The following is a 25038-nucleotide window of genomic DNA, read 5'->3' as shown; positions in this document are numbered from 1 at the left end:
TTCCGTATATGTATTTGGAACCTAGTGAGTTTTCTATTGGTTCGTTGCAGCACGCGGTCATATTTTAACCAATAGGCGGCGAGGTCCCAAACGCATATACGGAATGTTATTCGGTTCCAAATTCATAAACGGAATGTTAAATATTCGTACACCGAAAAAGATAAGTTTTTATTAGTCTGTTAAAAGGAGATTAATTTTAAAATACTTGTTACTGTATTATTAAATAAAAATAAAACAATATTGTAGTATTTGGAATGTTATTTGGTGCGAAATTCATATATAGGCCTTGGGCCCGCATATAAAATTATTATTTATGACCACACCGTTGAAACTTTTTGTACTTGTTATTTGGATGGAGTCGGACAAATTTTGAGCTTGGCGCATTATGGTAGTGGGGCGTTTGTCTGTCAAGCGGTGACGAAGTTGTCAATTTTATGCAAGAAAAAAATTTATTACCACATTGGTCATTCTATTTTAATCAATGGATTTTATCATATAAACAACGAAAACAATTTTGTCGGACAAAAATATTGGGGCATATGACGCGTCGGACACGCTAAATATGTCAAATTTATGAAAATAATAAATTTATTACCACATCGATAATTTTAACGGTATCTATCATAAAACCTTTTTACAATAATGTGGTAACCTTGTCGGACAATTTTCACGGGGCATATGCGCAGTCGGACGCGCCGAAGATGTCAATTTCCTGAAATTTTTTTATTTACAACCATTTTTCCGACAACATTAGTAGGTTATAAGTAATTATATTCTTAATCAAAAAATCAAAGTGTCGGACAAAAATATTGGGGCAACTCGACAGTCGGACAAAAAATTTAATTTTTATTAGTAAAGTATACTTTCAAATTATGCTGGGTTCGTGCATCCCTTATCTTTACAACCATTTTTCCGACAAAAGTAGCAGGTTACAAGTAATTATATTCTTAAACAAAAAATGTAATTGTCTGACAAAAATGTTGGGGCAAACGAACAGAAAACTTAATTCTTTTAGGCTATCGACGAGGAGGTATTATCAAAAAAAAAATTTAAAACAGTGTTTCTCGGTTACTTTTGAATCGATTTAGCTAAAAATTGGTACACACACTAAGTAAAACATTTAAAAGTGTATGACGTAGAGCTGTACCCAAAATTTTCCCAAAAAAATTTCGGACAAGAGGGAAAATTTTAGAAAAATTGTGATCTGATATTTGCGTACATACTCCTTGAACAACGACAAACATCGTTCTGTAGTTTTTTTTCTCGAAATAAAAAAAAATTTCCGACACAAGTATCAGGTTATAAGTAGTTATATTCCAAATCAAAAAATCTAAGTGTCCGACAAAAATATTGGGGCAAATCCAAAGTCGGACAAAAAATTTAATTTTTATTGATAAACTATACTTTTAAAATATGCTGGGTTCGTGTATCTCTTATCTTTACAACCATTTTTCCGACAAAGGTAGTAAGTTACAAGTAATTATATTCTTAAGCAAAAAATGTAATTTTTTAACAAAAATCTTGGGGCAAACGAACAGAAAACTTAATTCATTTAGGCTATCGACGAGAAAGTAATATTAAAAAATTTTAAAAGAGTTGTCTCGGTTATTTTTGAATCGATTTAGCTCAAAATTGGCACACACTAAGTAAAACATTTAAAAGGGTATGACGTAGAGCTGTACCCAAAATTTTCTTAAAAAATTTTCCGACAAGAGGGAAAATTTTTGAAAAATTGTGATCTGATATTTGCTTACATACTCTTTGAACAACGACAAACATCGTTCTGTAGTTTTTTTTTCCAATTAAAAAAAATTTCCGACACAAGTATCAGGTTATAAGTAGTTATATTCTATATCAAAAAATCTAAGTGTCCGACAAAAATATTGGGTCAAATCCAAAGTCGGACAAAAAATTTAATTTTTTTAATAAACTGTCTTTTAAACCTTACTGGGTTCGTGCAACCCTTACCTTTAAAACCATTTTTCCGACAACATTAGTAGGTTATAAGTAATTATATTCTTAATCAAAAAATCAAAGTGTCGGACAAAAATATTGGGGCAACTCGACAGTCGGACAAAAAATTTATTTTTATTAGTAAAATATATTTTCAAATTATGCTGGCTTCGTGCATCCCTTATCTTTACAACCATTTTTCCGTCAAAAGTAGTAGGTTACAAGTAATTATATTCTTAAACAAAAAATATAATTGTCTGACAAAAATGTTGGGGCAAACGAACAGAAAACTTAATTCTTTTAGGCTATCGACGAGGAGGTATTATCAAAAAAAAAATTTAAAACAGTGTTTCTCGGTTACTTTTGAATCGATTTAGCTGAAAATTGGTACACACACTAAGTAAAGCATTTAAAAGGGTATGACGTAGATCGGAACCCAAAATTTTCTTAAAAAATTTTCCGACAAGAGGGAAAATTTTCGAAAAATTGTGATCTGATAATTTGTGTACATACTCCTTGAACAACGACAAACATCGTTCTGTAGTTTTTTTTCTCGAAATAAAAAAAAATTTCCGACACAAGTATCAGGTTATAAGTAGTTATATTCCAAATCAAAAAATCTAAGTGTCCGACAAAAATATTGGGTCAAATCCAAAGTCGGACAAAAAATTTAATTTTTATTAATAAACTGTCTTTTAAACCTTACTGGGTTCGTGCAACCCTTACCTTTAAAACCATTTTTCCGACAACATTAGTAGGTTATAAGTAATTATATTCTTAATCAAAAAATCAAAGTGTCGGACAAAAATATTGAGGCAACTCGACAGTCGGACAAAAAATTTATTTTTATTAGTAAAATATATTTTCAAATTATGCTGGCTTCGTGCATCCCTTATCTTTACAACCATTTTTCCGTCAAAAGTAGTAGGTTACAAGTAATTATATTCTTAAACAAAAAATATAATTGTCTGACAAAAATGTTGGGGCAAACGAACAGAAAACTTAATTCTTTTAGGCTATCGACGAGGAGGTATTATCAAAAAAAAATTTTAAAACAGTGTTTCTCGGTTACTTTTGAATCGATTTAGCTGAAAATTGATACACACACTAAGTAAAGCATTTAAAAGGGTATGACGTAGATCGGAACCCAAAATTTTCTTAAAAAATTTTCCGACAAGAGGGAAAATTTTAGAAAAATTGTGATCTGATAATTTGTGTACATACTCCTTGAACAACGACAAACATCGTTCTGTAGTTTTTTTTCTCGAAATAAAAAAAAATTTCCGACACAAGTATCAGGTTATAAGTAGTTATATTCCAAATCAAAAAATCTAAGTGTCCGACAAAAATATTGGGTCAAATCCAAAGTCGGACAAAAAATTTAATTTTTATTAATAAACTGTCTTTTAAACCTTACTGGGTTCGTGCAACCCTTACCTTTAAAACCATTTTTCCGACAACATTAGTAGGTTATAAGTAATTATATTCTTAATCAAAAAATCAAAGTGTCGGACAAAAATATTGGGGCAACTCGACAGTCGGACAAAAAATTTATTTTTATTAGTAAAGTATACTTTCAAATTATGCTGGCTTCGTGCATCCCTTATCTTTACAACCATTTTTCCGACAAAAGTAGTAGGTTACAAGTAATTATATTCTTAAACAAAAAATATAATTGTCTGACAAAAATGTTGGGGCAAACGAACAGAAAACTTAATTCTTTTAGGCTATCGACGAGGAGGTATTATCAAAAAAAATTTTTAAAACAGTGTTTCTCGGTTACTTTTGAATCGATTTAGCTGAAAATTGGTACACACACTAAATAAAGCATTTAAAAGGGTATGACGTAGATCGGAACCCAAAATTTTCTTAAAAAATTTTCCGACAAGAGGGAAAATTTTAGAAAAACTGTGATCTGATAATTTGTGTACATACTCCTTGAACAACGACAAACATCGTTCTGTAGTTTTTTTTCTCGAAATAAAAAAAAATTTCCGACACAAGTATCAGGTTATAAGTAGTTATATTCCAAATCAAAAAATCTAAGTGTCCGACAAAAATATTGGGTCAAATCCAAAGTCGGACAAAAAATTTAATTTTTATTAATAAACTGTCTTTTAAACTTTTCTGGGTTCGTGCAACCCTTACCTTTAAAACCATTTTTCCGACAACATTAGTAGGTTATAAGTAATTATATTCTTAATCAAAAAATCAAAGTGTCGGACAAAAATATTGGGGCAACTCGACAGTCGGACAAAAAATTTATTTTTATTAGTAAAGTATACTTTCAAATTATGCTGGGTTCGTGCATCCCTTATTTTTACAACCATTTTTCCGACAAAAGTAGTAGGTTAAAAGTAATTATATTCTTAAACAAAAAATATAATTGTCTGACAAAAATGTTGGGGCAAACGAACAGAAAACTTAATTCTTTTAGGCTATCGACGAGGAGGTATTATCAAAAAAAAATTTTAAAACAGTGTTTCTCGGTTACTTTTGAATCGATTTAGCTGAAAATTGGTACACACACTAAGTAAAGCATTTAAAAGGGTATGACGTAGATCGGAACCCAAAATTTTCTTAAAAAATTTTCCGACAAGAGGGAAAATTTTAGAAAAATTGTTATCTGATAATTTGTGTATATACTCCTTGAACAACGACAAACATCGTTCTGTAGTTTTTTTTTCTCGAAATAAAAAAAAATTCCGGCACAAGTATCAGGTTATAAGTAGTTATATTCCAAATCAAAAAATCTAAGTGTCCGACAAAAATATTGGGTCAAATCCAAAGTCGGACAAAAAATTTAATTTTTATTAATAAACTGTCTTTTAAACCTTACTGGGTTCGTGCAACCCTTACCTTTAAAACCATTTTTCCGACAACATTAGTAGGTTATAAGTAATTATATTCTTAATCAAAAAATCAAAGTGTCGGACAAAAATATTGGGGCAACTCGACAGTCGGACAAAAAATTTATTTTTATTAGTAAAGTATACTTTCAAATTATGCTGGGTTCGTGCATCCCTTATCTTTACAATCATTTTTCCGACAAAAGTAGTAGGTTACAAGTAATTATATTCTTAAACAAAAAATATAATTGTCTGACAAAAATGTGTTGGCAAACGAACAGAAAACTTAATTCTTTTAGGCTATCGACGAGGAGGTATTATCAAAAAAAAATTTTAAAACAGTGTTTCTCGGTTACTTTTGATCGATTTAGCTGAAAATTGGTACACACACTAAGTAAAGCATTTAAAAGGGTATGACGTAGATCGGAACCCAAAATTTTCTTAAAAAATTTTCCGACAAAAGGGAAAATTTTAGGAAAATTTTGATCTGATAATTTATGTACATACTCCTTGAACAACGACAAACATCGTTCTGTAGTTTTTTTTCTCGAAATAAAAAAGAATTTCCGACACAAGTATCAGGTTATAAGTAGTTATATTCCAAATCAAAAAATCTAAGTGTCCGACAAAAATATTGGGTCAAATCCAAAGTAGGACAAAAAATTTAATTTTTATTAATAAATTGTCTTTTGAACCTTACTGGGTTCGTGCAACCCTTACCTTTAAAACCATTTTTCCGACAACATTAGTAGGTTATAAGTAATTATATTCTTAATCAAAAAATCGAAGTGTCGGACAAAAATATTGGGGCAACTCGACAGTCGGACAAAAAATTTATTTTTATTAGTAAAGTATACTTTCAAATTATGCTGGGTTCGTGCATCCCTTATCTTTACAACCATTTTTCCGACCAAAGTAGTAGGTTACAAGTAATTATATTCTTAAATAAAAAATATAATTGTCTGACAAAAATGTTGGGGCAAACTAACAGAAATCTTAATTCTTTTAGGCTATCGACGAAGAGGTATTATCAAAAAAAAAATTTAAAACAGTGTTTCTCGGTTACTTTTGAATCGATTTAGCTAAAAATTGGTACACACGCTAAGTATTACACTTAAAAGGGCATGACAAAGAATTGTACACAAAATTTTCCAAAAAGATTTTCCGACAAGAGGGAAAATTTCGGAAATTTTTTTTAAAATTTTAGAATGTCCTCTACAAGGCGGAACCCGACATCCGACGCCCTGAAGGGCACTAAGGATTATGAGAAAGAAGAAGAAGAAGGAATGTTCTCTACGTTACGTCCTTATAAATATTATAAGGTGTATTTCTACAAATTTTCAGTTTGATCTATGTAGATCTAACCGAGAAAAATTGTTTATAGTTCGCTTTGGTCTCCTTGATGCTTATTATTTTTTTATATCCCAGAAAACGGCTGTTCCCGTACATGCGACACTATATTATACAAGAAATTTTCGATTTTCTAAATGTGACTGAATTGAAAAAATTGGGCCAAATCCAATCTTAAAATATAGGAAAAGAGATATATGTCAACCATCCATTTTTTTCCAAGGGTGTGGATTTTACGTCCCATTTAGAGTCTGTTTTTCGTTCTCGTCCCCAAAACTCCCAAAAATTTAGAAAATTTAAGTCCGACTTTACAGCTTCCTTTAGTACTGAACATTACCTTTCCAAAGCATGTTTAATTTTGAAAATTCTTCTCTTCTTCTTCTTCTTCCTTTTATATAGACATTACTCTGTCTGTTTTTCAATGTGCCTCCAGTAAGTTGTCATTCCACCTTTTTCGTGGTCTTCCCACTGATCGTCTTCCTATTGGGGAACCTTCTCTGACCGTCCTTACTACTCTATTTGTTGTCATTCGGCTTATGTGGTCGTTCCATTCTACTCTTCTGCTTTTCACCCCATAGGCGTAACCAGGGGGTGGTTTTGGGGGTTATAACCCCCCTTTTGGATATACTTTGAGCTCTATACGCTTAACACAATTATTATTCCATACCCCCAGAGACCTTCAAGTAGACGTAACTCCCCCTTAGGATCATCCTGGTTACAACCCTGTTTCACCCAGTTATTAATGTTGTCCACCTTGCATCTCCTTCATATATCTGCACTTCTAGCTCTATCCCACAGCGTCTTACCATCGATTTTTCGCAATGTTTTCATCTCTGCTGTTTCTATAGCATTATTTTTGTCCTTTCTGTATCAGGTTGTGTTTCTGCCGCGTATGTCATTATTGGTCTGATGACTCTTTTGTAAATTCTGCCTTTCACTTCTTTTCTGATGTTTTTATTTCTCTATATTGTTTCATTCAGGCAACCTGCGGCTTTGTTTGCTTTATTCACCTGATCTTCCACTTTTGTTTCGAGCTTTCCGTAGCTGCATAGTGTGATGCCTAGATATTTAAACTCCATGACTTGTTCTATTATTTGACCCTCCAGCTCTAATTTACACCTTATTAGATCTGCTGTTATAACCATGCATTTAGTCTTTTTTAGGGAAATTTACATGTTAAATTTTCTAGCGGTTATACTAAATTCGTGCAGCATACGTTGTAAATCATCTTCACTTTGAGAGATTAGTATTGCGTCGTCTGCATAGCAGATTATTTTAAGTGGTTTTTCTCCCATTTGGTATTCTTTTTTTGTTCCTACTTTTTTTATTATTTCGTCCATGATCAGGTTGAACAACAGAGGACTCAAAGAATCTCCCTGTCTTATCCCATTGTAATTTTGAAAATTGTATATACCATTCAAAAGTTACCGATCTCAGAAATTTTATTCAATTTCTATTTAAAAAGGGAAAAATGTTTTTTCTCAAAGTTCGCATCACCCCGTGGAATATTCTAGCATCTATAAAATACTAAAATTAAAACCTAACTATAGCCTCATTCCTTCTCAACATTCAGTTTTTTCATTCATTCGTTTATGTTGGATAATAAAAAAGTTAAGGACTTTAATAACTAGCCATGTTTTTCATAGACAAAGTGTGTTTTTAAATGGCAAACTTTAAGGAGTAATTGTGCATGAGAAAATAAAGTCAGTTTGCTTTACGAGAAAAACGTATGTCCACAAATGCATCGTTTCCGAGATAGGGGGTGTTGAAGTTTTTCTGACGAACTGACGATTTATTTATTGCTTTAAAACCAGTTGACCAGTTGGTGGGTTTTAAGAGGTAGTTATTGCACATTTTTTAACTAGAGTTAAGAATTTAATATTCACCATTGGCGCGCATACGGGTAATATGAGCCGAAAAATACGTAATTTAATATGAAGTCAAAAATGTATAAAAATTAATTTTTTTTAAATTGTACCAAAACGCCCCATTATTTTTGTCCGACAAGTGATCCAATATGCATTACACATGTAAAAAAACAGTACAAAATAAAAATAACATCTGTGGTAATAAATAAAAAAATTTCAGGAAATTGACATTTTCGGCGGGTCCGACTGCGCATATGCCCCGTGAAAACTGTCTGACAAGGTTACCACATTATTGTAAAAAGGTTTTATGGTAGATACCGTTAAAATTATCCATGTGGTAATAAATTTATTATTTTCATAAATTTTAAGTTATTTTTCTGGTGTAACTTCAATGATATTATGCTAAAAATGATGGTGTATCGCATATTTAAAATGCGTTTATCTCGAAAACGGTTGAGTTTAGGAAGATGAAAGAAGTATACCTTTATTAAGTAAAACTAATAGGAAAATAAAAATTTTAATGTCAAAATTATACAGAGTGAGGGATAAAAAAAATTGAACGTAATAAATGAGTGCTGAAAGGCATATGTGACGCCCTCTGGGCAATGCATAATTTTTGGTAAGGAATTTAGATTTCTCGACCCAAGAAACCCCCAAATATAAAATTTCATGTTGTTATCTCATACCTATCAGGAAATATTAAATAATAAATAAAAAAAAAGTTTAACTTTGACACCCTGTATCTCGGCTCTTATAAACTTTGTACTAAGGTAAGTTAGCTTAAATCGGCCTATTTTAACCTCAGGAACCTGAGGTTAAGCTATGGCCCATTCTTTACCAAACACCCTGTATGCATAAAAATTACTTCTTCTTTTAATTGTACCAAAACGCCCCATTATTTTTGTCCGACAAGTGATCCAATATGCATTACACATGTAAAAGAACAGTACAAAATAAAAATGACATCTGTGGTAATAAATAAAAAAATTTCAGGAAATTGACATCTTCGGCGCGTCCGACTGCGCATATGCCCCGTGAAAATTGTCCGACAAGGTTACCACATTATTGTAAAAAGGTTTTATGATAGATACCGTTAAAATTACCGATGTGGTAATAAATTTATTATTTTCATAAATTTGACATATTTAGCGTGTCCGACGCGTCATATGCCCCAATATTTTTGTCCGACAAAATTGTTTTCGTTGTTTATATGATAAAATCCATTGATTAAAATAGAATGACCAATGTGGTAATAAATTTTTTTCTTGCATAAAATTGACAACTTCGTCACCGCTTGACAGACAAACGCCCCACTACCATAATGCGCCAAGCTCAAAATTTGTCCGACTCCACCCAAATAACAAGTACAAAAAGTTTCAACGGTGTGGTCATAAATAATAATTGTATATGCGGGCCCAAGGCCTAATACGGCATGTTAAATATTAAATACTCGTAGAACAAAAAGACGATTTTTATTAAATCCAGTTAAAATGAGACTGGTTTTTAATAGTATATTATACATTTTATATACATTTTATTATACATTTTATTATACATTTTTAATAGTATATTTAATGGTGGTCATTATGAAGCGATTATGAGGGATACGAAACGAGCCGCCTAGCGGCGAGTTTCGTATAGAGTACGAGCTTCATAATGATAATTAAATGCAAGTTGTATATACGATTTTTTCTATAATCGTTCACAAAAAAAATATATTCAACTTTATTAATTTTGTAACGCAAACAAATTAAGTAGTTTGTCAGTCTGACAGTTTGTTTACATATTGAGAACTGTCAAAGCGTATATATTTGAGTCGCCACTGGTTACTGCACGTGTGCCACCTTTATCGCGAATGTCATATCCCGATTCTATTGGTTAAAAATCTGTATCATATTGAAAATCTGTATCATAATGAAGTTCATTATGATACAGGTAGTGACATCATAAATAGTATGAGAATAGAAAAATTATTGTTAATGTATTATTAAAGATCCATAATGAAAAAGGTTTTCCTGTAGTTGGCTGTATACCATATAATACAAGAAAACGAATAAAGTCCTTTATAAAAGGTCTATATTTAAAATCCCTAAAAAGGGCTACATCACAGAACTAGTTTTCGATTGGTTGACCAATCATCATCAGTGCTTTACTAAAATGAATATAACCTTATAAAATGGTGCAAAGGTTTTAAAATTTTGACTAAGGTTAAAAAAAGTTGTACGTTATACTCACGTGATCTTACATGGTAACCACCAAAATATTTGTAATTATGTAATATATGTAAATAAAATTTGTAATATTATATTTTGGTGGTTAGCATGGTAAGGACAAGTGAGTAGGTATAACCTACGACTTTTTTTAAAATTGGTCAAAACTTTTAAAACCTTTGCATCATTTTTTCAGGTTATATTCATTTTAGGAAAGCACTGATGATGATTGGTCAATCAATCTAAACCTAGTTCTGTGATGTAGCCCTTTTTAGGGATTTTAAATATAGACTTTTTATAAAGGACGCAGTAACCAATGGCGAATCAAATACATACTGTTTGACAGTTCTCAATATGTAAACAAACTGTCAGACTGACAAACTACTTAATTTGTTTGCATTACAAAATTAATAATTTTGAATATATTTTTTTGTGAATGATCATAGAAAAAATCGTGTAAACAACTTGCATTTAATTATCATTATGAAGCTCGTACTCTATACGAAACTCGCCGCTAGGCGGCTCGTTTCGTATCCCTTATACTCGCTTCATAATGACCATCATTAAATGCTCGTTGCATAATATACTATTAAAAACCAGTCTCATTTTTAATTGGCTTTAATAAAAATCGTTTTTTTGTTCTACGAATATTTAACATACCGTATATGAATTTCTCACCAAATAACATTCCAAATACTATAATTGTTTTATTTTTATTTAATAATACAGTAACAAGTATTTTAAAATTAATCTCCTTTTATAGACTCTAATAAAAACTTATCTTTTTCGGTGTACGAATATTTAACATTCCGTTTATGAATTTGGAACCGAATAACATTCCGTATATGCGTTTGGGACCTCGCCGCCTATTGGTTAAAATATGACCGCGTGCTGCAACGAACCAATAGAAAACTCCTAGGTTTCAAATACATATACGGAATGTTTAGATGCCCACCGCAGTTGAGGTCGTCCGCGTGGTCTTCTTCCAGTTGGGACTTCCACTCCAGTCTTACTGTTCTTTGGTCAGAATGTCTTCTGAAGTGTCCTACCAATTGGAGTCTTCTGGACTTTATTTCTTTTATGATGTTGTCGTCTGGGTAAAGTTCTTCGAGCTCTTTGTTAGTTCTTATCCAATATTGTCCTGATGTTTATTCCAGCACAGGCCCAGAGATCTTGCTTTTTCTTTTCCCAAACACGTAGTCTTTTTTCGTTTGCCTTTGTTATCGTCCACGTTTCGCTTCCGTACATCACTATGGGTCGTATGATTGTTTTATACAATTATATCTTCGTACGTCTTGTTAGTTGTTTCGATTTTATATGGTTTTGAAGGGAATAAAGACATCTGTTACCGGCCTGTATCCTATTGTTTATTTCTAATGATCCGTTATTGTCTTCAGTTATTGTTGTTCCAAGATACTTAAATTCTCTAACGACTTCAAAGTTAAAGTCATCGATGATAATGTTCTGATCGATTCTGTCTCTGCTTTGGTTATTGCAGCTCATATACATATATTTCGTCTTATTTTCGTTGATTAGCAGCCCCATCTTCTCTGCTTCCTTCTCGAACCTTACGAAAGTCTCCTTCATCCTTAATCGGGTGTTTGCTATTAGATCCATATCGTCTGCGAATGCCAATAGTAAGTTTTTTCCTTCTCGATGAAATACTGTATTCGGTTTTTCGATTTTTGCACTTCTGATTATGTGTTCCAGAGCTAAGTTGAATAGTTGTGGTGAAAGTGCATCTCCCTGTTTTAGTCCATTGTTTATTTCGAATGTCTCCGAGTATTGTTGTCCAACTCTCACCTTACATCGTAACCGTTCCATACACACCCGTATCAAACTGACTAATTTTTTTGGAAAGCCAAGTTCCTGCATCGCTGTCCACAGTCTAGCCTTTTTCACTCTATCAAATGCTTGTTTAAAATCTATGAACACCTGATGAAGCTCACGATCAAACTCCCAGCATTTTTTCACTGTTTTATTGTGAATATCTGGTCAATTGTAGAGCTGCCCGGTCTAAATCAGCATTGATATCCTCAACGATTTCTTCGGTGTATGTTTTGGTTCTTTCTAGCAGGATGTTTGCAAGGATTTTGTAGGTGGTATTTAGGAGTGTTATTCCCCGGTAGTTAGTACATTGCTTTTTGTTTCCTACAATGTAATATAAGTAGTAGCTGATGACAAATCCTTGAATCTAGCTGATTTGGCTTTATTTTTTTAATAATCAATAAAAGTGAAAAAATAATTTTTGCCTATAATACGTTTCTGATACAGTTTAATGAAAAATGAAAAATAGTTCAAATAAAAATTGTAGATCTTTACAAGTTCTTTAGTTTGCGAGTTTCTAAATTAAAATACATAAGCAAATGAGATAATTGCACCAAACCTTTTATTTGTGCAGTAATTTATACATGTTATCAATTTTGTGTTTTTGCATATAATATCTCTACTTGATATTATGGCAATTAGTCAGTTATTGAAGTGTGCCAAATCTCAGCTAGATCGATCAAATAGTTTGTAAGTTATCCAATTTGTTTTTCCCGGAGGGCGATTATTTAAACAACCATAATGGCCCAAACGGTGACTAGAGTCACTGTTTGGGCAATTTTTTATTACCAATTTATTTGGGCAATTAATTATTCATTAATTACCTCTAAATTAGGGAGCATCCATAAACTACGTCGTTGAAAAGGGGGAGGGGGACTTTGCTTATTACGACGGTATACGACAGGGAGGAGGGGGGCTATAAGTGCACATCCGACGTCGTTTGAGGTTCACGAATATAAAAAATATACCCTATTTTAGAATGAAAAAGAAATTGTATATTACTTTTATCGCATACTTTTCATTTCGTTTTTATCACTCACAGCCTTATTAATATGGCTAGCAGATTTATACAAAATAAACAATAAAACATTGTCCTATGTCTTTAAACAAACGCTTCTTTTTAACGTCTGGAAGCATAAAATATTTAACTGTTCACTTATTTACTGAATACTCTGTGTGAAAAAATTCTAAAAGAATGAATAGAAATAAAATATTCTATTCTATTTAGTTAGTACATTGTAGGTATCTATGTATACTTAATAAAAGAAATGGCATTGAAATCAAAACAAAATAAGTATCAAGATTTATATGATGCAGTTAAGAAAGCATAGGAACTCCGGTAAAAGTGTTGTCTTTTGTCCCTATAAAGCTAATTATTAGTTGTATACCCTATTCCACGAACATACGACTGTGTTGGATTATCTCGACAACGAATATTTCATTGTGCAAAATATGAAGAACGAAAGTAAATTGCAAATTACATTGTTGTTTATTGGAATAATTATTGGAGCCATTTACTTTCGTAGTTCTTCTGTTGTACACTAACATATTCGTTGTCGCGATAATCCAAAACAGTCGTATATTCGTGGAATGAACCATACAGTGAATTGAGAGAAAAAAGTACGCGGATATTAATGAGTTAGATAGTAATACTGATTTGGATACATTCGTAAATAAACTTTGAGAGCCAACTTTTAAAAATCTAGGAATAACATGGAATTAAAAAAAAATCACTAAAAAGGGGGGTCATGAGTTGAAATTGCGACGTCGGTATGAGGGGGGGGTCAACTGCAAACGACGATTTACGACGGAAGGGGGGTATTAAAAACTCCAAAATTTTTACGACGTAGTTTATGGATGATCCCTTAGAAGGTCGCAATCGACTGTTTTTTAGAGAAAAAACATAATCTGGAGAAGAAAGTAGCCCATTTCTCATTATTTTCTCGAACTACCCCAGTTAAAAAAAAATGAAATTTATACGTGCCATTGAAGGCAAGAAAAATTTATTTTTGTGAATTTTTTTAAAAAAAAAATTTTTAAACAATTTTTCTACCACGGCACCGCCTGGCACCCTGTGGATTTGTTATAAGGACCTCTTTTTGAGAAAGTTTGTGTAAAAAAATCGAATCTGAATAATTTCGCTAGCGAGGGCGACGATACAGCCCCGTCTATACGAAAGAGAAAAGATAGAGGAGGATTATCAGTATAAGGAACATTGTATAATTCAAAAAATTCCTTGCAATTCTCATTGGGAGAATATATTGTAAACAAAAAAGTGAGTCACGCACTTCGCAGCCAGCCAAAAAACACATTTTTTAGACTGTTAACGTTGCCATTTGTTGCTTCCAACCAACCCACACCACCTTTTATAAAAGGAACAATTCGCCTCTGCGTAATATTTGGCCAGTCACAGCTTGCACATTCCAAAATTTTGTAATCTCAATTTAACCCAAACGATTCATGGCTCGATCGTCACTCAAATCTATTTTTAAAGGTGTTGTTGCAGGATTTTCGCTAATTGCTACAGGGTTGGCGTCAGGTTTCGATGACGAATCGTCATAACACAGTAAATGACGTTTTTATTAAGATTTACTGCATCATTTCGTCCGAAATTTTGCTTTTTCATGCAACGAAAATAATCTTAAAATGTCTTTTCGGTTTCTTGAAATGTTTTTAATTATGGTTTTTTGACTTTTGCGTGTTTACTTAACTGGAAAATATGTAATGTTTGTCTGTGGTATGTCGATGTTTGAAATAATTTGTAACGTTATACAGGGTGTTTGGTAAAGAATGGGCCATAGCTTAACCTTAGATTCCTGAGGTTAAAATAGGTCGATTTAAGCTAACTTACTTTAGTACAAAAGTTGATAATAACCGAAATACAGGGTGTCAAAATTAAACTTTTATTTTATTTATTTTTGAATATTTCCTAACAGGCATGAGATAACAACACGAAATTTGGTAGGTGGTACTGGTATTGTACAATCTATTAAATTATGTTAAACAAACGTTTCTGGATACTACCAGAGGTGTACGACGGAGGAACGTGAATGGTTGACCCTTCCCAAATTCTACGCCACTGGCGAAATTGCTATTTTAGTGAAATTTTTTGATTCTCCAATACTTTCTATGTAGAAAACATACTCTTCATTCGTAACGATTAAGCTATTAGTTTTCGAGATATTTGAAGCTAAAAACGAAGGAGCATAATACATTAATCAAAATAAGTGTGCCTTTTCATTTTTAACTTCAAATATCTCGAAAACTAATGACTTTATCTTTACGAATGAAGAGTATATTATTTGCCTAGAAAGTATTGGAGAATCTAAAAATTATGCTAAAATAGCAGTTTCATCAGTGGCGTAGAATTCGGGAAGGGTCAACCATTCACTTTCCCCTGTCGTACGCCTCTGGTAGTAGCCAGAAACGATTATTTAACATAATTTAGTAGAGTGTACAGTGCCTACACTTTCTGACAAGTATCACACGGATATGTCAAATTATTTTAAAGTATTCTTTTTTTTTTAATAATTTATTCTTTATTTAAGAACTACGTGTGTCCGGTACTATAAAACTATTTGACATATTCTTATGGCCCATTCTTTACCAATGTACCATGTTTGCCATGTTGTACCATGTTTGTTATTTTTATTTAAATAATTATTTTATTCCAATTTCTGTTGATTTTATTCATTTGTTAACTTCTTGTTTTGTTTTACTATTTTTTTCTAAAAACAGTTGGCGCTCAATTCTTTTATCAACTAAATATTCTGTTTTATCTTTCATTTATTTTTTCTCATTATCTTCTACCCGTATTCAAACGCAATAACCAGTTTAATCATAGGCATATTATGTAAAATGTCTATGATGTCTGCCTAACTAAAAGCGACAAAATATTATCATCATCATCATCAGTAGCTCGACAACCCTTTTTGGGTCCTGGCTTGTTCTAGGATTTTCCTCCATTCTGTTCTGTTCCTTGGTTTGTTCTTCCAGTGGGTAATCTCAAGTGTTTTCAAAAAGACAAAATATTATAGAGAGGTTCAAAATTATAAATTCATTTTTTTCGCCACTTTGGAGAAAAATCCCGAGACAGGTCGGTTTTATGTTTAAATTATGATTTTTTTGGCACATATATATCATACCAGTGACGTCATACATCTGGGCGTAATGACGTAATCGATTATTTTTTGCTGTGCTAGCTCATTTGAAAGGTTATTCAATTCTCTATTCAGTAATATAAACACTAACCTAATTATTCATCCAGGGTGTCCAAAATAATTTGTTTTGAATTAAATTAATTGACACAAAAAGAACAATGTATGTAATTTATTTACTTCAAAATACCTTTGATAATAACTGATCTCTTAGGCAGGCCGCACATCAAAGAAACATGAAAGTAAATTACGTTTCATGGAAATAAACCAATGCTAAACAAATATATGTCCGGCCATTTATGAAACTCTCCGAAAATAAAAATGTATCATGAGCATTAATCACACTCGTTTCATTGGTAGGCGGACTTTGAGATTTGTTTAGCTGTGTTTTCTTTTCATGAAACATGTTTTTCGTTTCATGTTTCTTTGGTGTGCGGCTTGGCTTATAGCAATCAAGAAAACAGTGTTTTATTCTTTGCCTGTTCTTTGGCACGCTTCAGGACAGAATAGTGCACAAATTAATGACCATTTGCATACCATTATGATTGAAATTGAAAAATCCATCGGGTTCAACATAACACTGGTTCTTGCATTTGTGGATTACGAGAAGGCTTTGGATTCTGTAGAGTTTGAAACATTACTGGAAGCTCTAAAGCAAAGCCGACTACATTATAGGTATACGTTACTAATCAAAACATCTATGAGAACGCTTTATCAACTATACGGCTACACGAAGACAGAAAAATTCAGCTTAGGTCGAGGAGTATGACAAGGAGACAAGACTTCACCAAAAATTGTTCACGACAGCTCTAGAGTCAACATTTAAGAACACTTATTGGCAAGATATGGGCATCAATATAGATAAAATAAGATTAAATCATTCGAGGTTTGCAGGTGACGTATACGCTCTGAGTTTCGCTGGTGTCGCTCCTAGAGGATTGCTAATGCAACTTTCACCGGTAATTTTTAAATGTATTAGTTAATTGTTATCGCTTAATATTTACAACGCAAAAAAGTAATTAAATTGTAATCGATTTTTTAAAGATTTTGCTAATCATTTTAACGTTCTATTAATGAAATATTAATTTCTTACTTCGGATACTTTCACAATTATCGTGTAGATGGCGCTGAGATTAATTTATAATTATATATTACGAAATATTAAAAAAACTTAAATTCAGTATTTAAAACGTAAGTATATTTAAGGTAAAAATATACACCACAGCTTTGACCAACTAATATTAGTTCCTATTAACGATTTTATTTTAATGTTTTAAATAAATCACTTTGACATTTATGTCAAACCAGTAAAAGCTTACAGACTTGTCACTTCTGGCGCTCGCGAATTTTTAATTATCTCCTCTATCTACGAGCTCATAGCGTATTAATCGCAGACAGCTTCCAATACAGATACAGTTTCTATAATAAATTCGCTTAAAACTCTGTCTGAGAGAGCAGTATTCAAAATAAACTTTGAGAAAACTAAACTTCTGACAAATCTCGCAATGAGAGGAAATATAACTATTGACAATAATGCCAGACAATCTTCTTCAAGTACCATCTCCGCGACGGAGGTCGGCAATCATCATAGCTATTCGGACTTTGGAGACGGCTGCTCTAGAAAGTTCATTTGATGTACATCCGTACCATTCTCTCAGATTGCGCAGCCACGTTATTCTGAGTTTCCCTATTCTTCTTTTTTCTTGAATTTTTCCCTGCATAATGAGTTGGAGCAAGTTGTATCTTTCTCCACGTGTAATATGTCCGAGATATTCCAATTTTCTGGTTTTGATTTAAGACTTCCATTTCTTTATTCATCCTTCTCAGAACTTCTTTGTTTGTTACGTGTTCCGTCCATGATATTTTTAGAATTCTTCTATACACCCACAACTCAAATGATTCCAGTTTTTTATTGATACAGCATTCAAGAATGATGCAGCCTTCCAGTTTTTTCATTGATGCACACCACCTAATAAACAGATGCACACCAAAATAAGCAGAGACAATCAAACACATGAAATACAGAGGCGAATAGACCTGACATGGGCAGCATTTGGTACACTAAGCCATATTCTAAAAAGTGCAATTTCCATGTATTTTAAGCGAAAAATTTATAACCAATGTGTTTTGACCGTACAAACTTATGGAACACGGACTTTAACACTGAAGCAAAAATCTGCAAATAAACTTGAACGACCCATGGACATGAACCTTTGAGACCACATAACAAACCAACAAATCAGGCAAGGATCAGGAGTCCAAGACGTCATCGAAAGAATCAGGACGCTTAACTGAAACTGAAACTTAGTTAGAACCCTAGATGTACGGTGGACAAGGCATATCATGGAATGTAAGCCTAGAAATAAAAGAAGCTAAGGACAATCACCGACTAGATCAGCTCTACTCAACCTTTTTTTTTCCTGGGCCACATAGTAGTTATTGCCACAGCTTTGCCAAATCAAGATGAAGTAATATACAGGGTGTTTCATTGGGAAACGGAAATACTTGAATGGTGAATAGAGGTAAATGAGGCGGTTCTAGACATACTAAATTTATTGCTCCACCGACTTTATACCCGAGTTACAGGGTGTTTTATCGATTTTGCCCATTCCTTTCTGGACCCATAACTTAAGTAACCTTGTATATTTTTTTGATATTTGGTACACATATGTCACATTTAGAATCCAAACCAACCAACTACTAATCACAAGAAAAATCCAGGTCCGGATTAAACAAAATTATAAATCCATTGTGACCTTGAAACAACATCCTGTATATTTAAAATTTCAAAACTCGTTTGCACATTTGAAAAGAGCTTTAATGGAGCTTCCATTTTTTGTGTAGACAATTCAATCACTTTAATTTTGAAATTATGTATGTCGAAATTTTTAAGAATTCGTACTTTCAAAACAAAAATTTCGATATAATTATTTAGTTAACAAGTGGCATTAAATTTAGTTTTTATGCTCTTTTTAAATCTTTTTAAATGTGCAGATGAATTTTGAAAATTTTAATATACGGGTGTTGCTTCAAGGTCACAATTATTTAAAAATAAAATTTTTGTTAATTCGGACATGAATTTTTCTTGTGATTACTAAATGGGTCGTTGAAATGTAGTAAATAAGTATTGATTATTTTTAAAATGAGTATTTGGTCATTAACTTTAATAATTTATTATTAAAAGTTAATAATACATTGCTTTTTAATCAGAGTTCTTAAAAATTTCAATATAATTTAAAATTAAAGTCATTAAATTGTCTGCCTCACTACCAAACACGCCTCAAACACATCGGCACACTATCAAATAATTAGAGAAAACACGTGAAATTTGACAAATAATTTGATCACAGGACCCTTTAGTTAGCCTTCGGGCCGCATAAAAACCACTAGAGGGCTGCATGCGGCCCGCGGGCCGCAGGTTGAGTATCACTGAGATGGACCGACGACGTAAAAAGAGTAGCGGGAAATTGGCGACAAGGGGCCTAATGTAGAGAACACTGAAAATAACTGAGGGAGGCCTATGTCCAGCAGTGGATGCGATTGGCTGATTGATGACAGCGAATTCACACTGAGTAAGAAGTTAAAGCTACCAAAAAATAAATAGGTATTTTTGAGATCCGCCATATTCCATATTCAAATTTGTCTCCTATAATTGATTAACCCAAAATTTGCTTTTACCGCATTTCGTCAATAATGTTGTTTTTTGGAAATGTCTTCCTGAAAACATGCTAAACAGAACAAATATTTTGGTGTGCGTGTAAATTTGCACGAGTATTTCAAAAAACAACAATTTGGGTGCCAATTGTTTACAGCTTGAGAAGGCCAAAAACAAATCAAGGTGTACGTAAATATATTGTTGACAACATTAATTTTGATAAAACTTTCTTATTTATCAGATTTTTATTTAGGTAGGTATATAATTAACCACAAAAACATAAGAAGGTCATTTAACTATTTTGAGATTATCAACAAATATATAGAAACAGAAACATGAAAATGATAGTTTTTTACATTTTCAAAAAATATTTGTATTAAAGATGCAAACATCCGTTGGAAGGGTTTTAGCTTCAGTATTTTGGGAAGTGCAATTTATTTTATTCATCCTTTACTTTCATCATCATTAGCGGTTTTGAGTCAACTGCTGAACATAGGCCTCCCGTTAAATTAAATTCAATGGCATCCGGTCTTGAGCACCTTGCATCCAGTTTTGCTGCTAATGCGCTTGATGTCCTCGATTATGATAAGCATCGTGTCTAGGTCTCCACTCTAAAATTTTCTTGGTTCATCTTCCATCTGTGACTCTGGCAACGTGGCCTGATCAGTTCCACTTCAGCGCTGTATTTTTTTTACTCCGATATACATTATATTTAACATTGACTTCTCCATTGCTCTTTGTGATTCCTTATTTATAGCTTTTCTGATAAGGATCAATGTTTCTGCTCCATACGTGAGAGCTGCGGGTACATACTGATCAACGACCTTCCTTTTCAAGCACATGAGAATTGGGAATATCGGATCTAAAGGCATCCCTCAGTTTTAGTTGCCCATATTAGTCCTATTCTCCTGTTGTAACTCTGTTGTTTGATTGTCTCTTCCTGCCCAGAAAATAAAGCATGTTAATTTCCCCGAAAGAGACAAAATGTATGGTTATAATAGCAAATCTACGATGTAAATTGGAGCTGGAATGTCAGATAATAGTGCAAGTGATGAAGTTTAAATATCTAGGCCTCACACTATCTAGCTACTTAAAACTCGAAAAAGAAGTGGAAGATCAAGTGAAAAGAGCAAACATATCCGCAGGATGCCTGAATGAAACAATATGGGGAAATAAAAATATCGGGAAAGCCATCAGACCAACAATGGCATATGCAGCAGAAATACGACATGACACGGAGATAACAAAAAGAAGGTTAAAAGCAGCAGAGAAAAGCCGAATGACAACAATAAAGTAGTAAAGACGACAAGAGACGTTTCTCAAGCAGGAAGAGGATCAGTGGGAAGACCATGGAAGCGACGGAACCAAAATTTACTGGAGGCACATTGAAAAAAAGGGTTCTTTAGGTAGCGTGTCCGTATTCAGACGCTAACCGTGATCATGTTTACAATTTCCTGAAACTTTTTTCTATCGGCAGCTACGCAAAATAATCTTTCCACTGTGGAACCACACCATTGTCTAATATTACGCAGCCATGAAAGTTTCTTTCGACCAATCCATCAGTGTAATCAGGAAAATAGACAGAGTTATTTATACACAAAAAAAAGAAAATATTTGCAAATATTGATATTTGAACAATTTTTAAACGCACATAAATTATGTAAAAAAAGATTAATACAAGGTGACAGTACAATTATCATCTGTTTTGGTTTATAATCTCTAAAAATATGCATAACACCTAAGCCATATATATAATAATACACTTACTTTTGTTCAGTTCTTGTGAGTTTCTTATAGCCAATATACAAATCTGAAAAACAAAAAACCAAAAATTAGTTCAAAATATTATTATAGAGTAATATATACAAAAAAATGATTAAAACAGTTTTTAAGTTCAGATGTACGATTATAAAGAAGCCTGTATCTTATAAAATCTAGCTCGACGTTTAGGCAAATACGTGGGTGGAAATATTACAGCTCGAAGCTTTTAGATGCTGGAGAATACAAGAAGGAAATATTGGAAAATTTAATACTTCCATTAGTAAAAGTGCTTTCCTCTCCACAATAAATTTGTGAACTATCAAAATAAAGACTGAGCTTGTATAGCTACTAACGCCACATAATTGTTTTAAAGGAACAGTTTGACCTTATAGTTTATAGGATTATAAAAACACTAAAAAATATGTTATTAGATAAAACAAAAAAAAATTAGTGTAATAAATTCGTGTAATATAAAAATTAATTTGCATCAAACATGGTTTTACTAAAAGGTCTAATCATTTTCTTTAAGAATCTGTATATCAAAGCATTTAGCTCATTGTAATTTTTTTTCGCGCACAACCATTTTATTCTTTCCTGAATCGACATATTAGCCCAGTGAATTAACGGGAAATATAGCGATACCGTGTAATTTTCAGGGTCAACTCCGAATTGCATGAACATTTGGATTCAGGTTCTACTTACCCTCCATTTCAAAGTTGAACTTGTGCCGTTGGTGGCTTTTACTTGGGGGTGACAGTCATCCCTTTTCGAGGGTGAAAAAACATACGTTCAAGATTAGTCCGGAAATGGATAAACTGACTAATTCTAAGTAACTTTTGTTCTATAGAGTTAATACTTTTCGAGTTGTATTCGATTGAAAATGTTTATTTTTCGACAAAAAAAAAACACGTTTTCAGGCTGTTTTTCGCAAATAACTCAAAAAGTAAGTATTTTGTAAAGAACAATGTTCTTAGCAAAAATGTAGCTCATAAAAACTCGAAAAAAAAAAACGATGTATTCGTGAAGTCTACAGACCCAGTAAAAGCAAAGTTGTAGCTCATGAAAAATACGTTCTTATTTGTCAAAGTCCAAATCGAATATTTCAACGTGAAATAACCAAAAAATTAAGCGTTTTTTGGGAAAAACTCCATTAAAACTTTTTAAATGTTTTTTAAGTGTTTAAAAAAAGATTTATTTTTATTTTGTAAAAAAGTTTCTAGTATCAAAATTAAGCGAGTTAGCTCAAAGTAAAGTTAGCCATTTTTTTGGTAACAAAAATCGTGAAAATCGCCCCCTATTTAGAACCCCAAATGAAATTAATCGTTACCGCTCTACAAACAATGTACCTACTTTACTTATGTATTTTTTATATGATCTGTAAGTTTCACCGGTTTAAACTGTTTATTTTTGAAAGGGTTATAGTTGAAAGGGCCTGAAGGAGTCACTAATCACGAGGGTATGCAAACTTTGAACAGCCATATCTTATTAAATTTTTGTTTTACGGAAAAATAACATAAAACTAGCATATCTAAGAAAATCTTACATTTTTTACTCTTTGAGATTTTTTTGTATCACTAATACTTTTTAAGTATTTTAAAAAAATAGAAATATCCAAAATTTTCGAAACCTTTTTTTACTATAAAACCAAATTTTTTCAAAAATAAACACTTTGAACCGGTCAAACTTACAGATCGTATAATATAAACAATACACATATAAAGTAAATAAAAAGCGGTAATAATTAATTTTATTTAGGGTGCTAACTAAATATTGGGAGATTTTCACTGATAAATTTCAACTTTATTTTGAGCGTAACTAGCTTAGTTTGGATGCTAGAAAACTTTTATAAAAAATAAAAATAAGGCTTTTTTAAAACACTTAAAAAAATGTTAATAAGTTTTCCCCGAAAATTGCTTCATTTTTTGGTCATTTCACGTTGAAATATTTGATTTGGAATTTGACGAATAAGAACGTATTTTTCATGAACTACAACTTTACTTTTACTGGGTTTATAGACTTCATGAATACAAAATTTTTTTCGTTTTATTTGTTCGAGTTATTTTCGCAAAACCGCCTGAAAACGTGGTCTGTTTTTGTTAAAAATACACATTTTCACTCGCAACTATATAACTCGAAAATATTAACTTAGTTAAAAAACAGAACAAAAGTTACTTAGAATTCGTCAATTTATCAATTTCTGGACTAATCTTGAACGTATGTTTTTCACCCCCGAGAAGGGGTAGCTGTCACCCCCCAAGTAAAAGCAACTAACGGCATAAGTTCAACTTTGAAGTGGAGGGTAAGTAGAACCTAAATCCAAATTTTCATGCAATTCAGAGTTGCCCCTGAAAATTACACTCCAAAACGGTCATTTACTGGGCTATATGGAGAGTAACAACTAACCCATGCAAAATACAACTCTTACTCTTCAGACCTCCAAATAATATCAACATCAACATTAGGCTATGGGGAAACAAAATTCAGTGTCTATGAGTTGTATTTACCATAACACCATACTGGAGATAAGATCTGCTAACAACCCGTAAAAAGTTTAGAAAAAGAGTTGGCCTACTCAATGGTGTCTGTCTACGTACTCAGTATTCTGCGAAAAGTAAATTAAAATCCCAGCTACTTTTCCTCCCCCTAATGTATAAACTATTGAATATTCCAACCATACTCGGGATATATTGTAAGACGAGAAGAACAAGTACAACGATTATTAAAAGGAGACATTATCCAAGACAAAAGAACAAGAAATACCATAAGCAAGGTCTTTTTCCTAGTAGGCCGTCCGATTCAGGCATCGTGCCACCTTAAATTTTCAATAATTTCTGTTAAACTGTCGCCATCTTTCTCTATCCTCTGCAACTTTGCAGCAAAGATTTAGTGGAACTCGACCTCTTTTGCAATGTGGTCCATATATCTTGTTGGTGATCTTCCCCGGGCTCTCGCTCCTTGCATTATTACCTGCAAGGTCAGCTTCTCCAGACCATCTCTACCCACCACACGACCAAATTAAGCGATGATTTTTTCGGCCACAATGTTTCGAAGCCTTGCAGCTGTCTAAGAATAGACTCGTTGTTTCTTCTTGCGGTCCAGGAAAATTGCAACATTCTTCATCAGTAAAACATTTCAAACGCGTCTACATTGTTCACAGACCAGGATTCAGATCCATATTGAAAAAGGGAGAAGACCATTGTTTTTTCAAGCCTTATCTTTGTATCCATGGCTTTTCCATACTTTCGTGAGCTTTGTCATTGCCTTGGTCATAGCTGATCTTTTTATTTCTTTGGTGCGTCCTCCAGAATTGGTTATAAGGGTGCCCAGATGCACAAATTGATTTACCCCTTCGATGTCACTGATTCTGACAATGTCTGGCTGGTTGTTATTTCTTCTATTTATGATCAT

The 25038-nt window shown here is 32.7% G+C and overlaps 1 protein-coding gene across 4 annotated transcripts in view; it reads right to left on the bottom strand.

The window, feature by feature from the left end:
- LOC114326699 (protein Tob1) overlaps positions 1-25038 on the bottom strand; it is a 356611-nt gene that overhangs the window by 120659 nt on the left and 210914 nt on the right. For all 4 annotated transcript variants that reach the window (XM_028275113.2, XM_028275114.2, XM_028275115.2 and 1 more), the window contains exon 2: positions 21637-21679. The gene's annotated coding sequence lies outside the window, so the exon portion shown is untranslated. The remainder of the gene's footprint in view (positions 1-21636; positions 21680-25038) is intronic.

This window comes from Diabrotica virgifera, chromosome 4 (assembly GCF_917563875.1).
Source record: "Diabrotica virgifera virgifera chromosome 4, PGI_DIABVI_V3a".
NCBI classification, from domain to species: domain Eukaryota; kingdom Metazoa; phylum Arthropoda; class Insecta; order Coleoptera; family Chrysomelidae; genus Diabrotica; species Diabrotica virgifera.
This window is presented reverse-complemented; position numbering and strand designations above follow the sequence as displayed.